The 8410-nt window shown below is 36.9% G+C and overlaps 1 pseudogene; it reads right to left on the bottom strand.

The window, feature by feature from the left end:
• Positions 1 to 905: 905 nt before the first annotated feature.
• On the bottom strand, positions 906 to 8036 carry LOC100732937 (tyrosine-protein phosphatase non-receptor type 11-like; annotated as a pseudogene).
• Between the last annotated feature and the right edge of the window lie 374 nt (positions 8037 to 8410).

The following is an 8410-nucleotide window of genomic DNA, read 5'->3' on the forward strand; positions in this document are numbered from 1 at the left end:
GGTCTTACTCATTGCCTGTGCTTTTCTCAGTTTTCCCACTCTTTGTTTGGGCCTAACAAAAATAGATGGTCTAGAGTTTTTGTCTTAGCCCTCAGAGTCTCAAACTCAGCTAAAGAGTTTTGATCCCCTCATGGAGCCCTAAAATGATACTACTTGTCACATTTATACAAGCCTTCACTATACACTCATTTGAGAATTTGGGGATGTAGGTCAGATTGGATACTCTGATTTCTGCACAGGATGGTGTGGGTGGGCACAGCAGAAAGGGACTCTGACTACCACCTACCTGGTCTCCTAGGCAGGGAATACTTAATGTTGGTATAACTGAGCCCATTCCTCCAGCTTTTCTGCTCTTCCTCATTTCTGCACTGTAGTGTTTCAGTGTAATTCTGGATGGCCATGTAGCTAAACCACTACTGTGCTTCAGTCTGGAACATCCCTGACCTCCGAGACCACACCATTTGAATGGTTTTGGGAATGTGGATATGACAGTTGACACGTTTCTCTCTGATGTTGTCGTTAATTGATAATGATGAATGTCCATGTCCAACCAATTCCAGTACTGCAGTGCGTCACGAAGGGGCCCTCATCCATGATGCTCTCCTGCTAGGGATGGACCTCCTCCAGGACTTCCAGCATGCCCCCAGTTTCACTGGGCACACCGTGATCTGGCCAGGTCTCAAAGTGATATTTGCAAACCATTCTCTCTGTATGCCAACCTTCAAGAGTTTAAGTTCTCTTAGCATGCAGTCATGAGCATCACTCTCTTTTACATTCCTGACATGCATGACCCCATACTCTTGGAAGGTGTACTAATCCAGCCAGTACCTGACACATTTACTCTCACCTCATTTCACTTCTTTCATCATCATGACCATCATTTGGGAGTTCACCTGGAACCCCATTCACCAAAAGGTGTTTGCTGTGTTTTGAAGGCGTCCTTGCATGGTAATGTAGCTCTTTTTTGGGCTTTGAATTCTTGCACTTGGTTTCTAACTCAGGCATGATGATGTCGGTGCTGATGTAGTCAGACACAGGCTTGTTGGGGTCACCACCCTGGAGGATAACCATGGTGTGATCAAAGGGCAAGATATTTTTGTACATATATTCATTTTTATTTTTTCCTTCTGGCCCTCTTTTTGATGATACAAAAGTTTTCACTCCTGTTGCTGTACGGTCTTAAATTTTTCCCAGAAGCCTTATTTGACTCCATGGTCCCAGCCAATTTGCTCAATTTTCAAACTTATCTTTCAATTGCAGCTGCAATGATACGAGTTGTGTTGAGAGGTTGCTTGAGCAGGAATACTGTGCCTAATGTCTCTACATAGGATTCTTATTGTAATTCATCACCAGATCTGTCAAGGAAAAAAACTGTTCTTCTGCACCATAATATTTTAGTTCCTGGCAGTGAATCATGACATAGGTCACCTTAGAATTGTCATCATTGCTCTCCTCTTTTTTGTCACCAGTGCAGTGAGAGAGAACAAAATCTCCAGGTAGCTCTTGCTTTCCTGGACAAGAAAGCTACCATGTTTTCCCTTCTCAGTCAGTAATTTCTCTGCTTCTTTCCCAGAGAGGTGACCATCAAACCACCTTTCAGAGGCAGGATCTGCACTGTTCAGTGGATATTTGAGCTTGATAACATGTCCATTCTTCTTTTTCAGTTGCTCACAACGTTTTACATAATACTGGATCAGCTCAGCCAAAGTGGCAAACTTTTCCCCTCATACACGTTGTAGTAGTCACCTGAGTTCTGAATCCTGATGTGGGTGAGAGCTCTATTTCACCTAACTGAAAGTGTGAAGTCTCTAGGATTACGTTTACTGGGCTCCACACACAAAAAAACTGCTATTGACTCCTCAGGTCAAAAATAGATTTTCTGCATCCATGCAGGTTATATTTGGGTGAGACAATTTCCACAATGTTATGTTCCTTCTGTCTTCCAGCTCCCTAATGGACCTGCTCCTTGTTTAGGCTCCACCAGGTCTGGTCATATCGGGCTGGCCTGAGGGAGCCCAGCTAGGGACTGGATGGGAGGCAAAGTGATTTGGCTGTGCATGACACTTCTCCAGGCCTGGGAATCCCAGAGAATGTTTAAATTACATTATATATTGTCTGAATGTAGTGAAATGAAACTGGAAATCCATGGAAAAAACCCACACCACTATATAAATATACTGAAGTCAAGTAACATCTTCCTAGACAACCAGTGGGTCACAGATAAAACTAAACAATATTAGTTTCTACAATTAAGCAATAATGCCACTATGAAATATGAGAACTTGTAGGGTGCAATGAAGCAGACCTACAAGGAAAATTTATAGCAGTGAATCCCAAATTCAGAAAAACAAAGCAAGGTGAAATAAATAACCTAATGTTTAAATTCGGAGTTCTATAAAAAGAAGAGCAAGTTTAGCCAAAAAACATATAAAGGACGGAATTATAAAGATAAGAGTAGAAATTAATGTGATTTAGATTAAATGATCAATACAAAGATACAATGAATTGAAGATTTGGATCTTTGGAGGATTAAATACAATTAACAAAATCTTAGCCAACCTTACATCAAAAAGGAGATCAAATAACTGAAACCCACAATTAGGCACTAAAGGGGCAAAATCAAAGAGGCTCCAAGGAAATCTAGGAGACCATCATGACTACCTATTGTCCTCTGATAAGATGGACAGCTCAGAAGACATGGATGAATTCTTAGATACATAGGAATTGCCCAACCTGAACCAAGACATGAAGAAGGGGCAAAATCAAGAAGGATCCAAAGAAATCAAGAAGACCATCATCATTACATATTGTACTCTGATAAGATGGACACCTCAGAAGAAATTGATGGAATCTTAGATACATAGGAATTGCCAAAACTAAATCAAGAAGTGAAGAAGTAATAAAAATTCCCAGTAAAGACAAGCACAGTCCTGATGGACTCACTACTAAATTCTGCAAGAACTTAAGAGAAGATCTAATGCCACTGTGCCTCAAACTCTTTCATGAAATTGAAATGGAAACAATACTCCAAAAGTCATTCCGAGAAATGAGCGTGACAGTGATATGAAAACTAGACAAGGATCCAAACAAACCTGAGAACTGCAAGCCAACCTTCCTAATATACATAAATCCAAAAACGCTTATTAAGTTACTAGCAAACAGCATGCAGCAAATTCTCAAAAATGAACACCTCCTTTCCAAGTAATGTTCACTTCAGGCATGCAAGGACAGTGCAACATTTACAAATAAATAAATGTAATATAACACATTTTAAAAAGACAAAAGCTATGTGATCAGGAAGAAAAAGTATTTGGCAAAGTCCAATACCCATTCATGTTAAAATCACTAAAAAACACTGGAATAGATCTTTGTCTCAATGTTATAAAAGCCACTTATGACAAACCAATAGCCAACATCATACTACATGGTGAAAAACAAAGCTTCCAACATAAAATCAGGAACAATACAAGGATGTCAACTCTCACTACTCTTGCTTAATACAGTCCTGGAAAATTAGCCAGAATGTTGGAGACCACAAATTCATAGTGACAGAATTTATGTAATTTCTTAGGGGATAAAAGGAAGAATAGAGATTATTGGTACCACCCATTTGAGATTTCCCATTGGTTCTTCTTAGTGTAAGGTCATCTAGCCTTCCTGAGTCACCTCAGGATTATATTCAAGGTCAAGATACTTCTCCTACCTACCATAATCTGCTATTTGGAAAAGTCATTGAACTACTCCCAAGACTTTGCTGAGTTTCCTACATTTCCCACTCTAATCCCTTCCTTGACTGAAAAAATAAATATTGGCTTCCAGAGACATTGCTTGTCTTAGACCACAGCATTTCAAACTCTGCAAAGGATTCTGATCCTCCTAGAGCCCTAAAATTATACCACATATCTCATGTACATTGGCATGGGAAACTGAGGATTTAGGCAGGCTCCCTGATATAAAATAGGTGGACAAGAGGAAGAAATAAAAGTAATACTGGTAGGAAAGGAAAAAGTTTAATTGTTTTTATATGATTAACATGATTCTCTACACAGGAGACCTCAATAACTCCACTGGAAGACTGCTAGAATTAATAAACAAAATCAGCAGCATAACAGGATACAAGGATAACACTCAGAAATCAATACCATTGATTTACATGAATAATAAATTCATTGAGAAAGAATTTAGGGAAACTAAATCTTTTAAAATAGCAGTAATAAAAATGAGACAGAAATCAATGTAACAGAGGATGTGAAAGATGTGTAGTTTGACAACCACAGTACTCTGAAAAAGGAGATTGAAGCAGATATCAGAAAATGGAAAGATATTACCCATTAATGAATAGACAGAACCAATGTAGTGAAAAAGGCCATACCTTCAAAACTCCTATAGAGATTTAAACCAAGACTAATACATATATGTATAGAATTTCTCACAGAACTAGAGAAAACAATCATAAAATAAATATGGAACCAGAAGAGACCTAGAATAAAAATAGAAATTCTGCAAATTTTCAAAGCATCAACAAGTAACACCATTCCATATTAAAAAGCTCCCATTCCTCAAAGGTCTAATATCTATTATATATAAAATACTTAAAAATCGACCTGCCCACAATTTTTAAGGAATCTATCAAAGAATGGGAACCAAAAATGAATAGATACTTCTCAGATAAAGATGTACAAGCAGCAAATAAATACATGAAGAAATACTTAATATCACTGGTAGTTTGAGAAATGCTAATTAAAATAACACAGTGATTTCACCTCATTCCAGAAAGAAGGTCTACAATGAAGAAATCAACCACTACCAAAGCTGGTGAGGCTAGACAGTGGATCAGTGAAGGGACAATTCTCAAGTGTTTGTGGGAGTGTAAATTGGTAGAACCACTACGGAAATTAATATAGAAATTACTCAAAAACCTAAAGCTAGAGGTTTAACTTGACCCAGTTTCTTCCCTTTTAGGTATTTTCCCCAAAGAGTTAAACACATCACACTACAGTGATAAGTGCATACCTATGATTATAGCAACATGATTGAGAATAGTAATATCATGAAAACTTCTATATACCCATCAGCAAATAACTTGATAAAAATATGATGTTCATATGCAATGAAGTAATCAAGAATGATACAATTAAGTCAATTTTAGGTAAATGAATGTACTCAGAGGTCATAATATTGAGGGAAATTAGACAAAAAAGTTTAAATAGTAATTATTTGTCTTGTGTGAGAAAACCAATGGAGCAAAATGGAGGATAGACATTGGGAAGCAGGAGGAACAAGTTCACACTGGAAGACGATCAAGGGAAAGAGAGGGTCAGTAGCAGAAAGAAAAATGAAAGAAATGGAAAAGAAAACTAGAAATAAAGCTTTTGTAAATGGGGTGGGAAAAAGTTCTTAAGGTAGAGAATGGGATGGCAAATAATAAGTATTACAATATATTTTGCATAGGCATATATTCCTAATGAAGGATGTAATTATTCTGAATGAAAATGTGTATTAATAAAAATAAAAAGAGAACCAATCAGAAGAGATAAAAAGTAAATGTAAATGGACACTGAACGAAATCAGTTGTTGACTAGAATACAATTAATGTAAATCAAACTGCATTTCTTTTAACTATTGAAAAAATAAACTAGAAATTGCAATGCAAATACTGCCATAAATTCATAAATGTTAGAAAATTAAATACCACTCCCTAATCACTCAAATGAAAGCTTTTTTTTTTTTTTTTGTCTTTTTCCTTTTTATCAGTATCAGGGATGGAATTCACCACTGTCTGCTTGCAAGGCAGGCGCTTATGCCGCTGAGCTAAATCCCCAGCCCCTAAATGAAAATATTTAAAGAGTAGAAAACCCTGAGGAAATATTGCAAGATATGATATAACTAAATATTTTACTACAACCAGAGCAGAAGATCTAATTCCACTATTACTCAAACTTCTTCAAGAAATTGAATTTAAAGCAACACACCAAAAAGTCATCCCTAAGAATTGAGCATTACTGTGATACCAAAACTACGGAAAGACCCAACCAAAAAAAAAAAAAAAAAAAAAGAGAGAGAAATATGGGCCAATCCTTTTAACAAACATACATGGAAAAATATCCATTTATTAGAAACTTCCTGTTTTCTCCTCCTCTCATCCCCTGGAAAATATTGTTTATTTATTCTAAGCATGCATTATTTTGGCTATTTTTATATATCTTATGATCCATTTATCACTCAGTACTCGTCCTTCTGTGAATGGGAGGTCATTTATTTACCTTAGCTTAGTTCCTCTTGATTCATTCATATTGTCATGAAAAACAGAATTTCCATTGCATTAAAAACATAATTTTACACCATATTTTCTTCATCAATTCATCAGTTAATAGACATTTTTATTGTTTCTATTTTGGCTATTTTGAGCAGAACTGTAATAAATGTAAGCGTCATATTTCCTTGTGATTCTGAATCCAATTCTTTTAAATAATTATTCACAACTAGGCTTATTGGATCATTATAGTACATCTATCTTTATATCTTTATAAACTTGAGCAGCATTTCTATAATGGCTATGACTTGTTGCATTCTCACCTGCAAAGAAAAGGATTTTAATTTCTCCATAGCCTTTCCAACTATATACTCATTCTAATAAATGTGAAGTGGTGTCTCACTTTCGTTTTCATTCCCCTGATGATTCGTGAAGTTGAGCATCTTGCTGCAGACATGGTGGCAATGTGTCTGTCTGTTTTCGTGAAATGTCCTCAAGTACTATGAAAAAGTTTTATTGTTAGTTTTTCTATCAATTTTTGAGCATCTAAAATACTTTGCATACTATTTTTATGGCACTGACAAATATTTTTCCTTTCGTTGTTTGATTTTTCACTCCACCGACTGTTTTTTTCTGTGTGGAAGTCTGGTGTTATCCTCTATAGTATTTCATTCTCAGTGTTTTATTTCACATCTATGAAGTCGTCACAAGACTAACATCATGATTTTCTTTTATGTTGTCTTCAAAGAGGTTTGTTTTTATATTTAGTACTCATGGAATTGAATTTCTGTACCATGTAAGAAAAAGGTCTAATTTTATTCTTTTGGGAGAAAACTTGTAATATTGTCACCTACAATTTTGAGGAGAAATCATCCTTCTCCTAGTGTGTGTCTTTGATACCCTTGTTGAAAATCAGTGGAGTATATTCTCATGAAATTACGTGTGGAATTTCTGCTATTACATTGTTTTGAATTTCTGTCTTTATGCTGGCACATACTCAAAATATACATTGAATTCAGGACTTGTAAATGGTTTTGCTCCTTTTTCAAGATTATTTTTTGCCTTGTTGTGTATGTTTGTAGTTTAGCATGAATTATAGAGTTTTATTACTGTTTACATAAGTTGTGTCTTGATTTTAAGAGAGACTATATTAAACCCATTAGATTTCTTTATAGGCAGCAACTGTGGACCTTTGAAAAAACTGCCTTCTAAACTTCCCTCACAAATGGAGCTGTAGCCTCAGTTCTAGGTAGAAACCTGCATCCCTGTGGAAAAGATTCCTGTGTTAGCACCATCACCATCAGCTGCTGCATGACTTTCCATGTTACACAATATTAGGCAGGTATTTGTGACTATGGATGCCAGGTGTCACTCAGATTAGTTCCAGCCTTGAGCCCAATGCACTGTACTGTGGTCATCATCACTTCTCAAACTTTGTTCCATGAAGTATGAGGCAGGGCTACATATTAAGCATGGGAATCTGTCTTGGAACTCACTGCATCACTGGCTGAATACAGTACCATGCCAACCTTCACATTGCCTTTCCCCATCCCATTGTTGGACCTTCTGGAACACCTGTGGAACAAGGTAGAGATACATTGCCTCAGATCATTGGAATTTACTTTGGGTCACATTTGTGTAGGTTGTTTGAAGCAGTTATGTGCCATGAAGGAGTCATAGGACTGTGACTTTGTTACATTCACTGTGCTGTGCTGGTCTTGACAGGTTGTGTCTTCCAGGCATGACGTAGATGTGCAGCATTGATGGAGACATCTCTGCCCATTCTACGCTTTCTACAGCTTCCAGAAGCACAACATAGAAAGAGTAACCATTTGTTTTGAGGAGGAAAAGGAAAGTAGACCACCAGACTATTACGGACCCTGCACCTGTCACTTAAGAATGACTCTTCCCAGACCAAGATAGAATTCTACAGCACCTGGCCAGACTGTGATTGAAGCAAGCAAACCTGCCTCAGACCCAGAGAACGACTTTTGGAAATGAACATCCTTTCTGAGAAACATCTTTGGTCACGTTTAACAGCACAGAATGTGCTTAAATTGCAACAGTACACTGATAGTGCATTAAAAGCAAAGCTGGAAACAGAGCACCTCGAGTACCTCAACTCAGTTAGTTCTGGGAAAGAAAGCAAGTAAAATC

Source organism: Cavia porcellus, unplaced genomic scaffold (assembly GCF_034190915.1).
Source record: "Cavia porcellus strain 051 isolate PalLab524CR breed Dunkin Hartley unplaced genomic scaffold, mCavPor4.1 scaffold_27, whole genome shotgun sequence".
NCBI classification, from domain to species: Eukaryota; Metazoa; Chordata; class Mammalia; order Rodentia; family Caviidae; genus Cavia; species Cavia porcellus.